We start from the raw sequence: 24,464 nt of genomic DNA, 5'->3' as shown, positions 1-24,464 counted from the left end.
TACTTGACAGGCATTCAGATTTAGGGGGAGAAGCATATGCATGTCAGAAGAAAGCAGATGCTGTATAATCAAAAGTAATTTAGAAGGAAAGGAGATAGTAATAAAAGTACAGACCCCATACCCAGTGTCAGGAGGTTTTGTGCCACTGCTGTACTCTTTCTGAGGCTCCTCGGGGCTCTTTGTGTTCCAAGCAGCTGCATCAAAAGCGATGGGAACCCTTCTGATGGCTTGGTGTACAGCTATAAAAGAAGCAGCCATAAGAGATGGGAGTTATGGGCCCCCAGATGCCTCAGAACCCAGCCAGTGCCATCAGAGGGTTCAGATTGTTAGAGGGTGAGGCAGACTAGGCCTTCAAAGAGAGGTTACAAACCCATAGCCAATAAGTGAATGCAGTGGGGTGAAATGTGAAGATCACGGTCTTCGAAGTCTCCAAACTCTAAACATCACTCGGGCTGAGATTCTACTCCATCCTTTTCTGATCTTGGGTGATCTTGGAAATGTTATTTACTCACTCACAGCCTCATTTTATCAGCTGTAAAATGGAGCGATGATAATAATAATAATGCCTGCCTTTTCAGGGTTGTTTTAAGGACTAAGTGGAATGCTATTTAAGTGCTAAACAGGGGAGTACACTAACATACACAAAGATAAATTTTTAGATGATTTTATGTATTTTAAAATATTTTTTATTTTAAATAGGAGGTCTTGCTATGTTGCCCAGGATGGTCTCAAACTCCTAGGCTTAAGCGATCCTGCCACTTCAGCATTTCAAAGTGCTGGATTTACCAGCATGAACCATTATGCCCAGCCTTGGAGGTTTTAAATATAAAAGGCATTGTATTTGGGTAAGAAAAGGAATCTATAGCTGCCAAAGATGTTTCCTTGGACTACAGAAGCCTGAGGGTCAAGTCTGGGTGCTAAATGATTGAAACGAAGACCATGCCCACACTGAACGGGACATCCTTTCAGATTTAAACTGCAGCCCACTGTCAGCCCTGGGCTCCCATGGTCTACAGCCAGGACATCAGTGAATGCTGCCTCTCTTTCCTTCTTGTTTTAGCAAACATGAAATGTTTGCTGGCTCAGAAAGAAGGACTTGACCTTAAGCAAAATAAAAAAGCACAACTTCCAGGTATCAAAATGACTTGAGTTCACAAACTATCCTCAAAAATGGATATCTCACACAAAGAAAGAAAAGTGGAGATCTCTGGGTACAATGGTTTCTTTAGTCAGTGGTAGGGGAAATAAAAAATTGAATATCACTGGAATACCATGTTGCCCTTGTTGGGAAGTAGAACATTTTCCTTCAGTGCCAAAGAAACTGTCTCTTTACAGGACCCTGACGGTCCTATCAGTAGGTCATGTATCTTTGTACATAAGGAAACAACAGTTATTTAATCGTTCTCTTACCATTTGAAGAATAATGGGAAGATTCAGTCCCCTAAAATCTCTACCTGAGTACAAAAGGGAAATTCCCTATGGTGTCTTGTAAGTGGTGTCTTCTCCAACTTCCTCTAGTGCTTCTAACTCCACATTTGCAGATAAGTTTCCCCTTGTTTCATAGTTACCGACTGGCTCTGTTCTTGGAGGCCATAGAATCTGCAGTGTGAACCTCCCAGCCTCAGCCACTATCCCTTGTCCTCTTGTTTACTTAATATGATGTGTTCATTTTCGCTGCTGCTGGTAGTGCTCTTATTAGGTCCTATGTGGACTCTTGCCCACTTTGGACATACTTTTTTTCCCCTTTCATTGAAAATCCAAAAACACAGAACCATGGAAATAGTAAAAAAAAAAAAAAAAAAAAGGAGGGGGCTTGGTAGGCCCCTCTATGCAATACTACTCATATTTATCTTCACTTTCAGTTTCTGTTAATTGATGAATGAACGTTAAAGTATTTAGAGTAGTCCTGGCACATACTAAGCATTATATATACATGCCCACTATCATCATCATCATTTTTATGATATAAAAAATAGAACCATGACACATGCTTCACAATTTACAAAAGTGATTTCACAGACTCCATGTTTCGTGCTCTAGTACATTTCCAAAGGTTACCAATTTTTCCTTACGGAATATAGAGATCTTACACTGGGACACTGTGAGGCAGAGACAGGTCCTGCAGCATAGACGAGACAGCCTGGGCTGAGAGGGGAGCGTCGACTTTCCCATCCTTTCTGGATGCATTGCTGATGAAAGCATCCTCAGGAATCACCCCAAGCACAGTGGCTGGCATGTTGTAAGTAAGTATCTAAGGTACATTAACAGACTATCACCTTGAGGTCCTCTCTGCACGAAAAAGCTATGCTTTTTGCAGTTGTACTTGAAAGCAGCCCCAGGCCTCATCAAGCAGCCCTGCGTAGGGGCCCAATAAAGTCCCTTCTCACAGTCACGCTGGGGTGTCTTATCTTTAGCTCCCACTCCTGGAGGAAGGGAGTGTACTTGCCCTCAAAACAGCAAAGGGACTGTGCTTTTCTTCTCCAATTTCTTATCCTGTGCCCAATCTGAGTTGATTATTGTTTTGCTCCTTCATCTGCCTTTCTCTCTGCTGGATAAGCAGTTTGTGCTAATACTATTTTCCTTTCCAAATCTTTTGTTCTACAGATAATGATCATGATAATAACAATCTTTCTCTTTTGTACAATGCTTCATAGTTTTCAAAGCACTTTCTCTGCCATTTTCTTATTTTTCCCTCAAAACAACCAGGATGGGTAGGCAGGGATGTGCCACTGTCATTCTCATTTTACAGGTGAGATTATGACACTCAGAGAGGCACACACATTTTTAAGGTCACACAGCCAGTAAGGGACAGAACCAAAACTAGAATTCAAGGCCTTCCCTTCAGGGCCTCAGAGTTTTCACTGGTGCATATGATTTCCTGTGGGTGAGTGGCAGGTGTGGAAGCTCAGAGACGGGGATGAGTGAGCTTTAGGATCATGAACAACAGTAACAGCTGTGGTGGTGGTGGTGGTGGTGACGTGAGAAACAGCTAAGGAGATGTAGGAAAAAGCCAGCATTGTGAGGCTTAAAAATGGAGAGAGTTAAGGATTCCGAAATGAGAATTTAAATAACCGAGAAATGTAGCCAACATCCAGTAAGAACTCCATTAGCTGAATTAACAAAGGAATGAATAGTATCAAAGAAAAATATATTCTTTAGCTCCTCTCTGAGGACATGCATGTGTGTGTACAATCAATTTACTCACCTTAGGTAGAGGGAATTGGAACCTCCTAAGACAATGGTTCTCAATTTTGATCCCCAGGGCACATTGGGAAATGCCTGGGGAAATACCATTGGTTGTCACAACTGGGGAGGGGTTCTATGGCATCAGGGAATAAAGGCCAGAGATGCTTCTGTGCATCCTACAAGGCACAGGACAGCCGCCACAATTATCCAGCCCAAAACATCAGTAATGCCAGCGTTGAGAAATTCACCCTCAAGGAATAGACATTCCACACTTGCCCTATTTTCAGCATGGAGACACCCTTGGCATTACCCTTTTTTATGGGTCTATAAATATGACTATTGGATTATGGAGTTCTTAAGAGAAAAAGAAGGACTTCAAGAATTAAATTTGATTCCAGAATCAAATAATGGCTCAGCTCAATATTTGTTCACTCTTTAAAAAATTGACCATACCCTCCTGTGTGGAGAATAAGGAAGTGCCGAAATAAGTGCCAAATGATGCTTTACAGGGCTGTGTTCCCAAGTGTTGGCAAAGTTAGGTCTGAAACATTGATAACGAATCTATACAGATCTTGAGACTAGGGTTCTCTATTGAGAGTTCAGCAGGAAAGGACTGATTGGGAAAAAAAAATTGTGAAAGGACGAGAAGTCCATGGAATGTCAGAGCTGGAAGAAAACTTAGAGATTATGTAATACTGTCCTTTTACACGTGTTAAACTGAGGCCTCACAAAGTTTGCACTGATAATGGCATGATGAGACCCAAACCCAAGATTCTGTGTTGTTGAGGTAAAACAATGCCGCAAAATAAACTTTAGTGTCATTCCACTTTGCACTGGGCCAGCTCTGGTGGGGTATTTCCTTGGGTTTACTATGGCATTGTTAATTCCAACATGGAATAATCTGAGGAATGTTCTCTTGGAAGATATGGATTCTTTGGTACAATATTGACCAAATGATACTTACACTCCTACTGAACATTTACACAATGTCTGATCGTTTCTGAAATTTTTTTGCATGTGCTGTTTCTCACCTTCCAGCCCCTGTACTTGCTGTTTTATGGATGTGTGTGGGGTGCTCTTCTGTTCTTCTTTCCATTTTCCTAATCATTCTTTCTTTAGCAGCTCGTCCCCCACTTCTGTAAGTCTTCCCCCGACTCTGCACACACACACACACACACAGACACACACACATGCCATATAGAATAAATCTGTCCATGCTGCATACAATTTCTATGCGTTGCACATACTTCTGCTATACAATAACCTGTATCATGTTGGATTTTGTGGAAACCAATAAATAACTCCCCCTTTCTTCCCCTATTGAATTCAGAATCAATTGAGAGATAAGACACAGTTGTCAAACAGATGGAAATAAAAATACCAAGTTTATTGGTAAAATTTATTACAGAACATGGCTTAGTTCTGCAGCCAAGTGTGGCTCCCTAATAATTTCCTCCAGAGTGAAACTCACCCATCTAGCCACAGGCAGAATTAGAAACGTGCTGTGGGGAGTGAGTGAGATGGTGGAAAGAAAGAGGCCCTACAGTTTTGCCTTCCTGGAGATTGCTAACATTTTCCTTTTTTAGGACTAAATATTTCAGAGTTGACATCAAAATACACAGCCTGTCTCCTCTCTTAGATTGTGGGCGACTTGGGGGCAGGGATAGCATATGGTCTATCTTTGTTTTCTCAACTCTAAGTTTAGTATCTGGTACACAGCAGGTCTGTTAAATGGATGACGTTAAACATACTTCATACCTCTTTCTTCTGCCTCATTTCATTCCTTTCAAACAAAAATTTGATGCTTCCCCAGCCAAGCCCCACCCCACCCACCCCATACATGTACCAACTAATCTCCCAAAGCCCCTGTGAGGTAGTTTTGCTTCCCCTTTTGCAAAAGAGAAAAATGAAACTTGGAGCTGCTTAGTAACCTGCTCAGTTGTCAAAGTCAGCCAGCAAGCAATGGGGTAAAGCCATGTTCAATATGCCACCTCCATAGCCTTCACATAGGGTGCTGTGGGGCTTCTTGCTCACTAGCTTACAGCTCTCCTCTTTCTGCATCTTCGCCCAAATTCTCAGCTAGTCCTGACCAAGGCAGGACTTTGGATAGACTTAATTCTTAATCTAGTGAGTTTGTAGGCTTAAGACTTAACTATGTTCAGTCACCCAACTACCATTAGAATTGCTCCTGCCAAAACATCATGAGATATCTCTACTCAGGGAAACCACTGGACCCTGTGTAGTCCCCAAGCCATAGCTCATCCTCCTCTCTGCCGAGGTCTCCCTTTCAAGGTTTTCACCCATCCAATGCTCACCTTCAAGTCAGGAGGCCTGCCCTGAGTTCAGCCCTGCTGGACAACTATATCCCAAGGACATATTTCAGAGTAATGACTGCCTGTTTGGTGTCACTATTATTCTCTACAAATGTGTTCTGCCTAGCTGGTCAGGCTCTCAATACCCTCTCCTGGAAGACCCATGGGCTTGTCAAGACCTTAGACACTTTAGCCATCCAAGCTGTCACCCAGTGTTGGCCCCTGGTATAGTGTCCCCGACTTTTATCTACCTGTCCTGGTGGGCAGGGCCCAGGTGAGATTCCAGCCCATTCTTTTCTCTCTCTTCTGTCATCTCCTTGGAGCCAGGGGCAGAGCATCATGCCTTAAAGCTAAGACTCATTATTTGTGAAGTAGGTGGGACAGGTAGATTTCATTAACTATCTCCATTTTTAAAAATGAAAGCACAGAGCTCTAAGGAAGCTAAGAAGCCTGTCCAAGGTCATGCAGGTCTGATGCAGGATGAAAATCAGGGCTTAGAAAATGTAGATCATTGTGTCTCTGCATGCCCAATCTGTGTCTTCACTATATTGCCGGACTGTCCCTCCTGGCATCTACAAGCCCACGCCTCCCTATTCAATCAGAAGGACATACAAGGAGGGGAAAGAAAGAATTTTTAAAAAGACAAAATTTTTTCACAATTCAGCACAGCTCTAATCTGACATGACAAGGCCAAGTCCATCTTTTCACACTGACAATTACTTAAAGGGCATCGATGCCATGGCACCATTAAAGTAATAGCAAAGATGGATTGTACGACATTGTGGATCAATGTGCTAAGTGTTGTTCAACTTGTTCAATGAAATAAAGCATTGAATCATTAACCTTACCAATGTCAATGTATAGTCACTATCAAATTCCACTAAATGAACATCCACGACACTCATTAAAAAGTGCACTTTGAAGCAACTAATATATTAATACCTTATTGGCCAATAATAAAAGGAGAAGCTCTCCAGGGCAGGGTAAAGAATCTGGACAGAAGCTAAGAATATTTGATGGAGAGCAGAAGAGTGACAAATGCAAATGTGGAGTTGTGGACTGGATCTGTGATTGAGAAGGAGGTAGAGGGATGAAGAAAGGATTGCAGAGAGCTTTGTGAGCACTTGCTTCCTTGATAGGCAGGTCTGGTTACAGTAGGCAGAAATTGATGGTGGACTGAAGAAGAAAACTGTAACTTTCCATTTTGTCTTCTTTCAGGATATCTTTCTGGTTTAGAAAGGGTTAAATCACTGGGTTTGACCTTAATCCAACTCAGAACCTCAACAAAATGAGAACTTGTGTACAAAGAAAGCAGTGGGTAGGTGCAGGGTGCATTAGATGGCCTGCCTAAGAAACAGCTGCTGCCTCCTTTTGCCACCTTCCCCACTGTCCTGGGGTGGTGAGAACCCATGAAGTGGAGAGCCTCTGGCCCTTTGGTGTGGAGACAAAGGCAATGAATGGAATTCCAGGGACTTGAGTTCTGCTTCCAGTTCTGCTCCATTGCAAGAAATCAGGCAGGCAATTCCATTCTCTGAGTCTCAGTTTCATTGCTTGTAAAACAAGGGTCTTGGAGGGAAAAGTGGTTTTTAAGCAGGTTTTTTTTTTTTTTTCTGGGTCTTCAGCGTCTGTGGAGGTGATAGGAGCCACTGAAGAAAAAGAAGGGCAAGGAGAAGCAGGAATCTGATCTCTTTCCCTACTCTTTCCAGAGCAGCTCTACTTGCATATATTGTGTATTAGGCTTCTGCATAACAGCTCATTGGAAAAATAAACCCCACTGCTACACAAGACAAAACAAACAAGCAAACAAACAAATTTGAAACAAAAACTCTGAAACTTGTAATCCCCCAAATTCAATAATATTTAACTTCAAAATGTACTAGCTGAAAAGTGATAAATGCAGTCCATCATTTAGTCTTTGTATCTACCGACTGTCAATCAGACTGATTTTTCCCTTCTAACAAGGCTTCTGATTATCTTGGCACCATGTAGAAAGAACTTCATTGTGTCTCCACCATCAGAACATGCATTAATGCCTCATGGTCTGATGATAAGCTCCCCAGAGTAGGGTGAGAACATTTAAGAGGGAGCCAAGCATAGTGGGTGAGGAAGGGAAAGGTTCTCCAGGGGAGGGGTAATGGTGGCTAAAGAGGCAGAGGTGCCAATGCAGAGTGGTGAGGGAGATTGGGCAGCTGGTACAGTGGCAATACACAATTTACAGCCAAATAGGATTTTGATTGTCCAGTAATTTCTGAGAACTATTTGCCCAGCTACTCCAAGTTCTGTATTACTTATTGGCTGAATCGGGGGATTTGTTTTTTGTCTCCATAATGTGTACTAAGTGCCTCAATTATCATTAACTTCTGCTGGGGGTGGCTGATTTTTACTCTTATTCATTCTCCAAACTACCTGCAAATATTCCTCAAAACCCAAAGAAACTCTTTTAAAAGTTTACATTTTTCTTTCCTGAGCCTGGCTCTGCAGAGGGTTCCCTGAAAGGGCCCATGCTCTCAGTAGCACTCTGGAGCTCTCTCTTTGGTTACCTGTCTCCATTTGGGGATTTCCAAGTCAAATCTCACAAGAAATGCTTGCACAGAAATCACACAAGTGAACATCATAAAGCTAAAAATGAAACTGTAGTTATTTATATGTGTTATTTTAGAAAGCAAGTTGAGTATCTTTGAGTCAGGAATGATTATTTTAAAGAATGCTCTTTTACCTGACTGTGTGCTCTTTGAAGGCAGGAACCATTATCTTTATTTAATTAATTTATTTATATGATAAATATTATTGTTATTGCTATTACGTATTTCTGCCAGTGTTTCCTAGACTTATCTGAGGGTATGAATTGCTTGGGGTGCTTGGACAAAATACATATTCTTAAGTCTGTTTTCTAGAGTTTAAATTAGTAGATGTAGAATGGTTGCCTAATAATCTGTAATTTTACAAAATGTGTACTTCCGTGATTCTTATGATCATACTGATCTATGTAACTGATTGACCAGTTTCAGTTCCATGATAGTCCTCAGCAAACGTTTGCAAAGAGTAAGGACATCCAAGGTGCAGGATTAATGACCCAAGTGTAGCCTAATGAGGGAGAGAGTTACACATGGAAAACACCCAAGAAGTCATCTGTGTTTTCTGAGAGCCCAGTACTGGGTTAGGGGCTGAGCATATTTCATAGACTCGCATCACCCCACCCCCATCTGCTTCCCCAAACTAGACACACAAAGCCTGGGTCTGCCGTAAGCAGATGGTCAATGGATTCAACAGACAGAAATTGAGAACCCCCAAAATACTGCTCCTCTGAGAAACAAGCCGTAGATCCCAAGTAGGTAACCAGACTGCTATCCATTTTAGGATGTTTCCAGCTTCTGCTTCCCTGCTTCATCCTGCTTCCTTTCTGCCTCTCTATACAAGTGGAGTCACTTTCTTGTCCTCCTTTCACCTAAGCAGTCTTCACCCTCATAAGAATCTCTGCTTCATGAGAGAGTAAGATGGTCTGAAGTTGTGCTGTGCTTGCCTTTTAGGAACACATTTTAGTAGCTACTTACCTCCCTTCACTCTCCTGTTTGTGTGCCTGTCTCAGCTTGTTGATAAATTACCTGGCTCGGGCTCTGCTGCACACATGCCCCCTTGCCCTTGTGATGGCTTCCTGGATCCATGAGATTTTGCGTAGTTTAATGAGATCTGTCTGAGCACTGGGCAGTGGGCTAGGGGTTGGGGATACAACCATGAACAATATACATCCTTCTTGGCTTAGCATCTGGGGAGGAATAAAAGACCAAAGAGCCAGCACAGGATAAATGATGAAAAGTACTAGTTTCGGATTCAGCACAGAATGCTATGGGAGCTCACAGAATGGGCCTTAACTTAACTCTGGGTGCATCAGAGAAGGCCTCCTGGAGGAGGTACTACTTGACCTGCTTCTTAAGGGGTCTGCCAGTCAAAGAAGGGAGCTGGATTGCTGTCTAGGAGAAGGAAACAACATCTAAAGAAGCAAATATTTAAGAAGCTGTACTCCCTAAACTGCTGTCTGGCATCTTTGGTCTTGGGCTTTATTGCATTTAGGGAAAAGAGTTCTGGGGTTCAGGAGTCAGAAAACTGTATTTTAATTATTTTTCTCTTTTTAATTCATTGTATGGTCCTGGAAAAGTCATTTCTTTTCTCAGTGCCCCAGGGTTATCTTCTGTAGGGAGCTTGGAGAAAATAATCTTTAAAGCATTTTCCAGTTATTCTACTCTGAATCTTCCTGAAATACATGCGTTGTCACTTAGCATGGTGAATTTTTCCACTCTCTGAGTTATGTGTGTGTGTGTGTGTGTGTGTGTGTGTATGTATGGGTGCACATGTGCCTTCATGAATGTATGTGTTGGTAAGGCCTATCTATGTTTGGGTGCCTTTGTTGTGGAATTAAGACTATATGTCTGGGGGAAGACACATCTGTTTTTTAAACAGGACAATACAGTGCATCTCTCACACACACACACACACACACACACACAATCCTCTGCAGAGTCCACAGCCCACGAGGAGTAGGGGGAGTGAAGAGTGGGTGAAGGAGAGCAGAGCATGGGGCTGTCACAGCCCATGGCTTAAAAATGGCTTGAGTTGCAATTAAAAAAGACAGAGGCCAAAGGTTACTCCCTGGCATTTCACTCAGGGTAGATAATTTTAGAGGGTGATGTGTCTCATCTTGTAGAGATATTCTGAGAGACTTGCAACAGCTTATGTCTAGCTAGCCTGAAATGAAAATCAAAGAGGCCAACACATACAAAGACACTAGAGAGAAGTAGTGCTTTGGCAGACATTGAATGGAGGCAAACTCCACTTGATTGGCATTGCTCTTGCATCCTTACTTCTTGATTAATAGTAGAGATTAGATAATTTTTAAATTATTAATTTTTCCAGAAAGCATAAATTATATTAGGTAGTCTTAGGCAGTTTAGTCACTGGGAAGGTTAAATGCTCTCTTTACTTGATAATTACCTAATCACCATTACTCTTTTACATTAATTCTGCCCCAGAATTCATTATGATTGGGCTGGGTTATTAAAGCTTGCATGGAAAGAAATAAAGCATCCTGTTGTTTGCATTGATTTAGTAGCAAATGAAATACCCTACTAATACCAAGCTTATCCAGAACAATCTGGAATAGTTTCTCCTGCCAGTTCGTTAAATTTGCTCCTGGATTCACCTTTGTGTGTCCACTAGCAAGAAGTGCAAATGGAAATGCAGATGAGTCCCTACATAGGGAGGTCTGAGGCCAAGAGGGAAATAACCTGCAAGAGAGGAAGTTGAAAGCAATTAAAGAAGGGCTTGCCTCTCTCCAGAATGTCAGAGGCTCTTCTGGAGAAGCTGCTGTTTTCCCTCAAACCCTCTTCATGGTCCACTGCTAACAGGTCTCCCAAGTGAACACATCTGTTATCTTTGTCCTTTTGGCAAAACTGTTTGCTGAATCAATGTCAGTGCAGCCAAGTGAGGGCAGAAACCCCTCAGATGGCCTTGGTCAAGACAAGAATTCATGGGAGCTGCAAACGGGGACAAATAAAAATCGCAGTCACAAAGGTAAGCTTGGCTTTTGCAAAAGCTCCCCTTGGCTGAAATGACGATGAATGCTAACCCCTTATGTGGGCAATGGAGTAGGAAAATAGGGAATCTCACAGGCAGCTTTGGGTTATATAAATTGGAATAAGCCTTCTGGAGGGCAATTTGGCAAAATGTGTTAATGACCTTAAGAAGGTGCTCATCGTTTGACTTAATATTTTTATGTTTGGAAATGCACAAATATATGTGTCTAAAATATTAAAATATTAGTAACAAACTTGCCCACTGAATTATAGAGAGTTGATTACATTAATTGTGGTTTATCTACATGATGATACTTCCACTCTTCAAAAATCAAATTATGTTTTATTTTTATTTATTGATATTGAAAAATGTTTCTCATCTATCTGCAAATTTTCTTTTAAAAACAGCGGCTTCAAAAAAGTTACTTTCATCTTAAAAGTCTCATAATAACATGCACTGCAAAAGTATGCAAAGAAAGACATAAGCTGTGATATTAACATTGATTATCACTGGATGGTGGATACTGAATAATTTTAATTTCTTTGTTGTTTTTGTTTGTTTGTTTGTTTTAAGGTGGAGTCTCACTCTGTTGCCCAGGCTGGAGTGCAGTGGCACGATCTCGGCTCACTGAAAGCTCTACCTCTGGGATTCAGATTCTCCTGCCTCAGCCTCCTGAGTAGCTGGGACTACAGGCACCTGCCACCACATCCGCTAATTTTTTTGTATTTTTTTAGTAGAGACAGGGTTTCACGTATTGGCCAGGCTGGTCTCGAACTCCTGACCTTGTGATCCGCCCGCCTCGGCCTCCCAAAATGCTAGGATTACAGGTGTGAACTACTGTGCCCGGCCTTGTTTGTTTGTTTGTTTTTGAGACAGGGTCTCACTCTGCCACCCAGGCTGGAGTACGGTGGGATGATCATGGCTCATTGCAGCCTCAATTTCTATGGCTCAGGAAATCCTCCCAACTCACCCTCCAGAGCCGCTGGGACTACAGATGTGTGTCAGCATGCCTGACTCATTTTTATGTTTGTTTTTGTTTTTTGTAGAGATGGGCTTTCACCATGTTGCTCAGGCTAGTCTGGAATTCCTGGGTTCAAGCCATCTGCCCTCCTTGGCCTCCCAAAGTGCTGGGATTACAGGCATGAGCCATGGAACCCAGCTAATTTTGGTTTCTTTGAGTTTTGTTTTTTCAAGGTTTCCAAATTTTTGATAATTAGGACACATTGCCCTTTTAGTTAGAAAATATGCAACAAACTTTATATTTGTCTTTTCAGGTTTTAACTTAGCCCAATAAATGCTGAGATAAACTCATAGAATGTCTGCAAGAGTTAAACATAATCTAAATTATTTAGGAAATATCCAGATCATCTGAACAATAGCAATACTGGAGTTCTGAACAGTTGGTTAGCATATATCCATTTTAGAAGTGGATTAAAAATGTAATCCCAGCACTTTGGGAGGCCAAGGCAGGCAGATCACTTAAGATCAGGAGTTGCAGACCAGCCTGGCCAACATGGTAAAACCCTGTCTGTACTAAAAATACAAAAATTAGCTGAGCATGGTGGCATGCGCCTGTAATCCTAGCTACTCGGGAGGCTGAGGCAGGAGAATAGCTTGAATCTGGGAGGCAGAGGTTGCAGTGAGCCAAGATATCACTGCTGCACTCCAGCCTGGGCAACAGAGTGAGACTATGTGAAAAAAAAAAAAAAAAAAAAAAAAAAAAAGATTCCAGGGCTTTTGGACACAGAATAAAAGTAATAAATTGTTATAGCTCATTTTTTGCCTTTTGGAGAAATCACACAGGGAAAGAGGAAGGGGCAGGGTCATCAGGGAAGCAAGATTCTAGTCCTCGCTCCAACTCTAACTGGGCTCGGGCTTCCTCATTTGTGATGTGAAGATTCTGGGCCACATGATTTTTCAGGTTTCCCCACATCTAAAGTTTTAGGATGCTATGGTTTAAATCTACATTGAGAACTGCTGCTCAGAGGGTTGAAATTCAGCTTCTCTAAGCATGAAGAAGATGTTGTGGCAAAATTGAATTCTCCCAAGAAAGAAATAGCTACAGTGAGTCTTTGAACTCAGACAAGAATTCCTTTTGCCCATAGAAGAATCAAGATCTTAAATGAAACTGCTTTGATTCCCTGAACCAGCCCTTACTTTGGTTTCAACTAAGAGATTATATTTAAATAGAAATCAAACTTGAATATTTTTAGTTCTATTGAATATTAAATCTACATAGACTCTGAATTGAATCATAATTTTCTTTGTCATTATAGCAGACACTATCAGGTGACTACTCCCAAATCCATATCTTCTGGTCATGGCTGTGTGAGGAGATGATGCTGAAAGTGCTTTAGTCATCTTGGACCATGGACCAAAAAACCTTAGGGCAAATGCTAATATTCTGGAAATTGAAAAAGAAAATGACTGTGAAAGCTTAAGTCTCTGAGCAGCCATATTAACAAATTCTAGAAATGCCTGGCTATAGCCTTATTATTTGGGATAACAAACACCTTTTTTTAGCTGACTTTTCTATAACTTAAAGCTTGAAGGATCTGAACTGGCCTCTACCTTTCTTAATTACTTCTTATTTAGCTAGGGAAATAGTTAGTGGTCAAAATATTTAAAAATGTCACATGATAAAGTGCTAAAAATGTACTAGGTATCAAAACATACTTTAGAGCTATAGTATTTAAACAGTGTGGTACTGATGGATAGGTAAAGACAAAATCCAGGTATGGATCCATGTATATATAGGAATTTAGTGACAGAGTGACCTCATGGCAAGACGATTAAAAATGCATCCTCTAAAATTATACTGTCTAGTTTTAAATCCTGGCCCCAGCTGATTATTAGCTGTACAATCATAAAATAGTCATTTAAATTTTCTAAGTTTTACTTTCCTCTTCTATAAAACATGAATAATAATATCTATCATAGAGGCTTGTTGTGGGGATAAAGTAAAATATGTAAGGATTTTAGCAAATCAAAAACGTGCTGAATTTTTTGGTACTTAGTACATCGTAGAAGGTATATTGGCACCATGTAGGCGTCACTTCAAAATTCTCTTTAAGTATCTCTTATTATGGACTCATGCTCTCTCATAGGTAGCCACAAGTCACATGTGGTGATGTGTGTTTAAATTTAAATTAATTAAAATTAACCAAAAATTAAAAACTCAGTTTCTTAGTTTTGCTAGCTGCATTTTGATAGCTTAACAGGTATATGTGGCTAGCAACTACCACACAGGACAGCTCAGATCTAGACCATTTCTGTTTTCATAGAAAGTGTTGACAGTGTTGTTCAAGAGCTTTCTGCGCAGCCATTTCAATGTGTTGTAAATTTTGGCCGGCTTCATGCAGATACAATCAGACAGCACTTGCTTCTGGCCCCCATTACTCACCCTTTCTGCAGGACATTGTGTGGAATGCAGGTGAGAATATATTATGCACTCATACATGCCCAACCTGGAATTGTAGGGAGTTAGTGTCTGTATGGCAACCCTTGAGCAATGAGGGATGGGAGTCAAGGGGAAAATGCTTTGCCCCTATTATTCCAGTGTATTTAGTAATATTCCCAGAATATTTAGTAAGGCTTCTCATAAGATCCAGGGTAATTCTGCAAAGGTTGCCCATGGGAGTGGTTGACTTGAAAGCATATTTATGTATTGACTTTCTCTCCTCCCAGGTGTCACTTACCACTTAAGAATGCCTGTTTCTTGGGCTCACATTTCCAAATACATTCAAGCTTTTATCCCAGGTTCTGCTTTCAGAGAATGTAGGCTATAACAGAAAGTATATAATAAAATGTTAGCTCATATCTTTACTGCCAATTAGTAGGAAAAATGACAGAACAATTGGTAAGTGGTATTTAAGTATCAGCAGACCATTCTGCTTTTCATTTTCATAGATGAAAAAATTACATTTATATCAAGCTCACAGATATTCTCTGTGGATTAAAGAAAAAAATTACAATGTTACAAAAGTACTAGAAGAAAATATCAGAATACTCTTTATAATCTTGGACTATGAAAAGCCTTCTAAACAGACATTCAGAATAAATAAAATATATATAGGACTAATTAAATTAAATTTTAATAATTTGTATAGGGCAAAATATAACACAAATGGAAACCTAAGAATTTAGGTATACTATAGACAATGGACTAATTGCTTTAATATAAAGATAGATTCTAAAAATTTACAAATCAATTTTTAAAATACCATATAAGCAACCTAGCACTCTGACTGGCACATCGTGGATGTTTTAGAAATGCTTGTTGGATGAATAAACAACCCCAAGAATAATGGGCAAAGCATTTAAAAATTCACTGAAGCAAATGGGGTGTAAACATATTATTTTCAATTCCACTAGGGATCAGAGGAATAGCTATAAAGCAAGATACAATTTTCTTTCTACCCCCTCAAGATTGGTAGAAATATAAAGGATTGATGATTTCTGGTTAATGAAGGTGTAGGGGGAAACAGCGCTGCTATACACTGTTAGTGGGTATAAAAACTGATAGGACTTAATGCAGGACAATTTTACAATATTCATCAAAATTTAAGACGTACACATCCTTTGACCCATACATTCTACTTTAAGGAACCCATCTGTCTTAGTCTGTTTGGGCTGCCATAATAAAATACCTTAAACTGGGTCATTTATAAACAATAGAAATGTATTGCTCACAATTCTGGATGCTGAGAAATCCAAGATCCAGGCACCAACAGATATGGCGTCTGGTGAGGGTTTGCTCTCTGCTTCGTAAATGGTGCCTTGTTGCTGTGTCCTCACATGGAGGAAGGGATGAACATTCTTGTTGCTGTGTCCTCACATGGTAGAAGGGAAAAACTCTGTGTCCTCCAATGGCGAAAGGGGTGGGAGGGACTAGGGGACTGCCTTCAGCCTCTCTTATAAGGACACTAATCCCATTCATGAGGGCAGAGTCCTCATGACTTAATCACTTTCCTTAAGACCCCACTTCTCAATACCCTAACATTGGACATTTGTTCCCAAATATCAATCTGGGGGAACACCATCTTCCAGACTATAGCAGTATCCTTAAAAAAATTGCAAAGGTAAGTGTACAATAATATGTATAAGAATTCTTAGTACTGGTTAGCATATCAGAAAATTGAAGAAGACTGAATGTTCAAGTTTTAGGGAATGATAAATTATAGCATAACAAAACTATAGAATATTAGGTAGCTATTAAGAAACTGAAGTAGGTCCAGTAGGATGCCCATTGTTATGGGTTGAATTGGATCCCTCTAAAAAGATAATGTTGAAGTCTTAATCCCCAGTACTGTGGAATGTGGTCTTACTTGGAAATAGGATCTTCACAGAGGCAATTAAATGAAAATGAGGTCATTAGTGTGGGCCCTAATCCAATGCAACGACTGTTCCTACAAAAAGGGGAAATTGGCTGGGTGTGGTGGCTCACGCCTGTAATCCTAGCACTTTGAGAGGCTGAGGTGGGTGGATCACAAGGTCAGGAGTTCACAACCAACCTGGCCAAGATGGTGAAACCCCATCTCTACTAAAAATACAGAAATTAGCCCAGCGTGGTGGCAGGTACCTGTAATCCCAGCTACTTGGGAGGCTGAGGCAGAGGATTGCATGAACCCAGGAGGTGGAGTTTACAGTGAGCCAAGATCGTGCCACTGTACTCCAGCCTGGGTGACAGAGCAAGATTCCACCTCAAAAAAGAGGAAAATTTAAACAAAGAGATAGACAGGCATAGAAGGAAGATTATGGGAAGATGCACAGGGAGAAGCTGGTCATGTAACTGGAGTGATGTGTCTACAAGCCAGGGAACAAAAGAAGTTAGAAGAGGCAAGGAAGCAGTCTTCCCTAGAGCTGTCAGAGAGAGCATGGCCCTGCTGCCATCTTGATTTCTGACTCCTAGCCTTCATTACTGTGAGAGAATACATTCGTGTTGTTTAAGCCACCCAGATTTTGGCACTTCGTTATGGTGATCCTAGCACACTAATACACCCATGATCTATTATGAAGCAAAATATCAAGTTGTAGACCGATAAATATAATGCAAATTTATTTTGTTAAAATGTTGCCATTTTAACAATATGTGTAGCTAGAAAACTACACTGTGCTTATTTGTAGCTAGAAAAGTGCCTAGAAGGATATCTAAAGGCTGTTTATCAAGACTGCCCCTGAGGAGGGGACTTGTTGGGTCACTATTGGAAAGCCTTTGCTTTTTGCTTCACAAATTATCTATTTATTTATTTTTCTCCAGTGGGCACATACTACTTTCTAAATATATTCTCCTTCTGGAAATCCAAGTTCTTGTACAGGGGCCTTTTTCTTAAGAGGAAGAAGAGAAACAAGAGGTAGAGGAAGAGGAGAAGGAATTCTACCCAGAGGATCCACTATGGGGGTTCCAGTGTCTGCCAAGCTGGGCATCTGAATCTTTTCAGAGAAAGTGTCAGTTCCTAGTTAGTAAAATAAGCAATTGACGTAACTCTCAATGCTTTTGAACTACAAAGAAGAAATCAGATTTTGGCATGGGAAGAGGGGACACCCTCTTTTCCAGTGGAGATGGGGGCCCCTCCCTTAGCTTCTGGCTGGTGGGTTTTCTCCTCTGTGCCTCTGCACTAAGCCCTGATGTCAGGATGCAGGTCCAGGGTTCATCTGAGCACTATTTGAATGTGTCTGTAGGCTTATTCCTGAATATCTAGGAATCACCAGCAGGGCTTGGTGTTATTCATGGTGGCCAGTACATCACGTGAAATCTCATCTCATCCCATCTCCTTCTTTTTCTCAGCCCTGAGTTGCCTCTAGGGAACAGGCTAGGGTGAGGCAGGCCGTAGGAGGAGAGGGCGTAAGGCAAGAGGATATGGCGGTTTCTGATGACAGATGGGAGAAGTGCACAATCAGTGGGCCCAGAGAAGAAAATGCGTAAAACCAACGAGGTTTTTTGCAGCTCTCAAAGCAAGCCTATTTTGGCTCCCTTCTCTTCTTCCTTCCATTTTCTCACCCTGTGTTTCAGAGCACTTAGTACCTTTTTATTTTCTTTCCTCTTTCTACCAAACCCAGCCAAGATTTGATCTCGCTGAGATAGTGAGATCGCTGTAACATTTCTCTGTGGCCACAGACAGGAATTAAATAAATCCCTCAGGTGAGTTTCAGTTGTCCGTAAGTGTCTCCTCAGTAGCCCCTGATACAATATGCCCTCTCCTGATGAGGATGAAGTACAAAGTAGGAGGTGTTTTATTTTAAAACTCATATTATCCTTCCCACAACCTCCTAAGTATACTATATTTGATTTCTCATTTTTAAAATGGTGAGACTGGGGTGAAAAAAATGAAGTAATGTGTGTAGGTGACACAATTGGCATGACAGATTTGAGGCTTGAAATCACCAGTCCGGCTGTAGATCTCCGTGCTTAGCTACCTGTGACACTGCTTCTCAGGGCTGTGGTCACATGTATCCAGAGCACAACCTCCCAAAATCACACATGAACCTCACTGGTGTTTTTAGAGCCAAGACATGTGATATGAATCAGAAAGAAATCGGGACCAGATGAAATCAAGTGATTTCCCCGATCAGCGGGCAGAAAGACCCATTGCAAAGGTCTCATTAGACTGTTGAATATGCCACTGCAAGACTGTAGAGACACAACTTGCTCAAGGGTAGGTGCAATCCCAACAGCAGTCAGAATTGAGTTCAGTCTTAAGGGACTAGGAGAAACCTCTTTCTCCTTTAGCCCAGTTCCATGCTGAATGTGTCATTCAGGGAACTGTTACTTTGCCTTACATAGGCTCCCACTTATTCTCAAATATGCACTTTATAGGCTGGACAGGACTAAGCCTGTGACCTGCATCTCTGTTTCCAGGGTCTCTTGCCCTTGGTGATTTCAGCCCATGAACTCTGGTTATTTTACTGTTGCAATACATTTAATGCTTCCTAAAAGCTGGTGGATCGAAAAATCCACATATACAGTGAATTTTTGTGAGTAAAATATTTTTACAATTTTCAACCCAATGGCAAAGGGATCAAATAGCACGGTTGCAGAGTAAAGCTGAACAAGGCTATAGGGCTTCGAAAAGCTATTTGCCTGCATTAAAATATTCCATTGTCCTGTGTCCTCTCCCCTACTGTGTTCACTTCTTAAATAAGAGACTTTGACTCTCCAGGCAGCCTGAATGAGGTTTATGGATGAGATTGATATTTAAGACTCTGGCAGAGCATGACCTTCGGCTCCCCAATAAGCAGCAAGGACAAATTGCAGTGCTTGGGACTTGAGACTTTAATTCCCGCCAACTGTTTCTCTCCAGCCCATTATGCATGAGAAATGCAACTGGCTCAACTTCTGGTGCCCTGGTAATCCTGGGGTGCCTCTGAATCACAGACCCATAGAATGTTAGTGCTGGAGAGGGCCTTAGAGATCATCAGGTAAGTCCAACCTCCTCATTTTACAGATGAGGAACCTCTCGTTAGGTGTATGTGCCTTGCAGGCTTGGCTGCTTTGCTCTGGCTTGCTCTCTCCAGGTAGATCCAGAGCAGGAAGGCTATGGAGTTGATATGGTTTGGCTGTGTCTCCACCCAAATCCCCTCTTGAATTGTAATCCCCACTTGTCGAGGGAGAGACCCTGTGGGAGGTGATTGGATCATGGGGGCGGTTTCCCCCATGCTGTTCTCATGATAATGAGTGAGTTCTCATAAGAGCTGATGGTTTTGTAAGCATCTGGCATTTCTGCTGCTTGCACTTCTGTCTCCTGCTGCCATGTGAAGAAGTTTCTGGCTTCCCTTTCGCCTTTTGCCATGATTGTAAGTTTCCTGAGGCCTCCCCAGCCATGTGGAACTGTGAGTCAATTAAACCTCTTTCTTTTATAAATTACCCAGTCTTGGGTGGTATCTTTATAGCAGTGTGAGAACGGACTAGTACAGGAGTCATTAGCATGCCTGCTAATGTGGACAACATGGAAGTAGGGGAATGTCAGTAAGCACAGGCTGAAATCGCAGACTTAGGTTTCAATGATGTTGGATATGGACAAATTGTTTGCTACTATATAAATGAAGATGAGGATGCTGCTTTTGAGCTTTGTCCTTGAGAAGGTTCTTCATGAGTGCGGGAAAGGGAAATCTTTTTGTCTGCCCTCGTTTTTCCTATGTGGCAGAGGGATCTTGAAGTTTCCCCACATTTCCCCTACCCAGTGATGAATTACTAGCTCTCAGTTTTTTTGACTTCCTCCTGCCAACTTGGAGCAAGACGTTGACATCTAATAGTTATTGAACCCTTATCATGTGTTGGGCACCATTCTGAGGGCTTCACATGTATTAGTTCATTGAATGCTTACAAAACTCTCATGATATAGGCATGAATATACATTCTATTTTATAGATGAGGAAACTGAAGCAAGAAAAGGCTAATTAGCCTAGGTCACACAGCTAAGTCACTGAAGTCCCAAGGAGGAGAAGAATACTTTAGCAAGAAGAGCTTCCAGGTTAGGGCTAAATGTCTCTAGAAAGCATGTGCTGGTGGTAAATTGAGATAAGTTTAACTGGAGAGGTCTCACTGAAGCAGAATGCCCCTGTCCTACTCACATACACCACTTAAGATACTTTGCATACTAGAAATGACATGGACTTTAGGGTCAGAGATAGCTTCTAATTATTGCGAGCTGCATGACCTTGCAAAAGATAACTGTCTCAGAGCTTCCATTTCCACATCTGTGAAACAGACATATCAATGGTGATGATGATTATGAGGGTGATGAGAATGTGTACTTTGAAGAGTTGTCGTTAAGATGTTGTCATGTAGGGCCTGACAAGAGTGAGGATTTAATAAATGGTCATCTTCACTAGGAGGCCACCTTCTTTTTTTCTTGCCTCTTGTTTTCAGGTGGATGAATTTCCGTTGATGTAACCCTCCCAGCTTCTCTCTTCTCCGCTCACTCAGTAACTGAAGCACAAAAAAGTAGCTTGCTAGTATGTTAGTCACCCAGTTAGTAAGTGGGGAGCTAGAATATAAACCCAGACAGTCTGGCTTCAGAGCCCACACAGTTTGATGCCTCACCATGCTAACTCCCCAGAAGACAAAGTACACATGATATCAAATATCTTCTTTCTTATTGGCAGCAAGAAGCTCAAACCTCAGGCTCTTTGGAAAAGGCAGCCTGGAGAAATGGACTCAGAGCTGATGACTCAAACCACACTTTCTTCGAACTTGTTTTATATGCCCATCTTCTTCTCCATTCTGGAAGTGGGTGGCATAGCATATAGACGGTGTCCATTCATCCCCAATTTGTCCAGAAGGATCTTCCTTTACACATGTTTTCTGTGTGTGACTATTAGGAGCTCCCCCTTTCACTCTCAAAATGCCTGAGTTTGGAGATAAATTGCATAGTTGTTCTATGCATAGGCATGGGAAATGGTTGGGCAAGGGAGGGGTGCAGGTCATGGGCAAGGTTACTGGCACAGTCTTCAAGGCAGAAAAAAAAAATCTGGGGCCAAATTCTTTTTTTTTGAGGACTAAGCTAGTTGGCGCCACAAGAAACTAAGACCACATGACTTCTTGTAATCCAGGCTTCTTGAGCTTTGTCTTGGCTGAACTATCTTTGTTCTGGCTCTTCAATGAGTCTTGCTAATGTATTCTAAGGGCCATCAGAGCCCTAAATGACAGCTTAACAGCAGGCAGTTACCCCATGCTTCCTTCAACATGGTCAGGAGCAGCCCACAGGCAACCTGTTGCTGGTGACAGGGATAGGAAACCTGAAGCAAGGAATGACCTATTTTGCCTGGGTCCTGGAGTTAAATTTACTGGCCCAATTGCCAGATGTAATTTCTCTGCACCTCTTTCTGTTAAGTACTCTTTAAGAGCAAAGCACTTAGTAAATTATAAGGAGGTACCAGCATGAAAGTGCTTACAAATAAGAATTATGGAAAATCAGAAGCCAAATGCTCACAATAGCAATTTTTTTGTCTTTAATCAGAAAAGGAATCCAAACCATACAGGAGGGGTGAAGTCTCTCAAGCAAGCGATAACATAAGCTGTTCATATATTTTAAGATCTAATCTATCATTTAAAAATTATTTTATTACAGGGAAGTTTTATAAAAAATAGAGTCATGTTCCAATATCCCACTGTGTGCCCCAAGGGAAGCCAGATAAAGGGCAATAATAGAACTAATGGGAATTAACTTTATGGCATTAATCTACCAGGCTGAGAGAGCAAGAGGCACAAATTGGTAGATGGGGAAATTCAACTACCAATCAACCCATGCCACGTGTGTTTGGTAGCTGTTTCTATGGGTTTTCATTTCAGGAAAGTGAGTTAGTCACACAGAAGATGGCATGTGACCTCAGCCACAATGAAGGCAGAAAGAAACAAAACCCAGGCTTTCTGGAATCTTGGGTAATCCCACAGGAAGATGTTGAGTTTCTTAGAAACAGAGCCTGGAGGAGGAGCCAGCTATCTATCAAAGGGACTGTGAGTTTGCTGGCTCCACATCAGTCACCTCCTGGGGGCAGGACATCAAGCACAATTGGCACATATTTTTCCATGTCTCACCATCACAGCTGGAATTGGTAGCATTGGGTTCATAAGAGGCTATGTTGGGAAAACCAGCAGACCAGGCATTTTTGAAAACCACAGCTTACATATATAAACATGCCCAGCACAGTGTATAGAATACGAGAGCACAACAAATGTCAGCCCCTGTTTTCCTCTCCCTGTCCCACTGTGTCTCTAGAATAGCAAGATGATAGAAGATGCGACTTCCATCATCAGATGGAGACAAGACTTTCTTGGGCTTTCTGGGAACTCGGTCCGTCTTCCTAACTCCATAGAGGTTTACAATTAATGCACATGGCTTGGGAAACTCACTTCTTTTGAGAATAAAATGTTTTCAAGATCCTTTCTGTTTCTAGCACCATCCACATGTGTCTCTAAGGCCCTTGTGACTAAGGCCATGGCCACCAGCAAGCTGTAGGCTGATTCACGATGGAATGGACCTGAAAGCCTCTTGATTCTCAGAAGACAAGAGCTCCCTTCTTAGAAAGAAAACAATAAAGAAAAAAAGAGAAGAAAAGACTTTCTACCTTGGATAGCGCTTATGCTGGTAAATCCAACAGACAGCCCTAAGGAAGAAATGAGTCACAGAGAATAAACTCCATCTTCATACCTAACAGGATTTCCTTATCGCAAATGGGAGATTCGTAAATGCAAGACTTAAAAGCCAAGAAATCTCTTTTTCTTGCCAACCGGGGATTCCTTTCCCACATTCATTCCCAAAGTCTCAGCTGGTGCTGATTGTGTCCAGCAGCCTAAATCACAAGAAGGCTCTTAACAATATACAGGCTGCAGTTTGGACAGGGCCGCTATCTTTAGAGGAAAGTGTGCTGCCTCCCCCAGCTACAAGTCAGCTGTCCTTTCCTCATCTCCCTCAACCTCCAGCCCCAGGGAGAAATGCATTAGCAAAAGCCAGAGCAGGCAGGGTTGATTTGAAAGAGAATGCTGTTTGCCTAATATTTCTTCTCTCCACATCATCAAAATTGGTCAGTTTCATAATGCTCTATGTCCTTTACACATTGTCAGGTAAGATACATTGCAAATGTATGTGGCTTAACAAATATATGGTAAATAAGCATTTTTCCTCTTCTTTCTATCGATGAAAGATTCTACAGAAAGTTGAAGGAGGACAGAAAGCCACTTTGTAAAAATGATAGATACGGTATAAAACTCCATAGCTTAAACATCTAACTTGCTGAGTTTTAATGGGGTTGTCATCACCGGACTGTTAGCTTAACTTACGAAAATCAAGAAAATGCCTTTTTGTTGCTTCATAAATCCTGATGAACAATAGTCCGACAACAGAAAACAACCTCTGATTTTGGAATGATTGCTCTCTGTGTATCGCCCGTAATGAAGTATGAAGGAAATCGAAGACTTATTGCTTACAGATATTAGCACAGACCCAGATGGCTCAATTTTTTTTTACCATAATAGATAATTCTTGAATTATGTGCCTAACAAAGACAAATTCTAGAACTATTGGAAGGCATTTATTATATTAACAAGTGTGTTTTCGATTCCTTCAAAACAGAATGTAATTTAATCTCGGCTTCAGAGACAGATTGGAAATGTTAAATGTCTGCTTTTCAGAAGTGATTTCTGTGGGGAGAAAAGTATTCACCATCAGCTTTAGCTGTGTAACTGGGGGAAAGGATGTTTATCTTAACAGCACAGAAAGGGAGAAGTTGTGGAATTTTTTTTCCATTTTCTTTTTCATTTTTTAAATATAGAGCAGATTGTATATATCCTAGTCCTTCCCCAGGGCAACTTCTGCCTTGCTGAATGTAACATATTCCACTGTGAGAAAGAATAATTATCTGATAGTGACGGAGACCCTTCTTAGTGTTCTGTGCATATAA

Source organism: Pan troglodytes, chromosome 1 (assembly GCF_028858775.2).
Source record: "Pan troglodytes isolate AG18354 chromosome 1, NHGRI_mPanTro3-v2.0_pri, whole genome shotgun sequence".
Lineage (NCBI taxonomy): Eukaryota > Metazoa > Chordata > Mammalia > Primates > Hominidae > Pan > Pan troglodytes.
Note: the sequence above shows the minus strand (reverse complement) of the source record.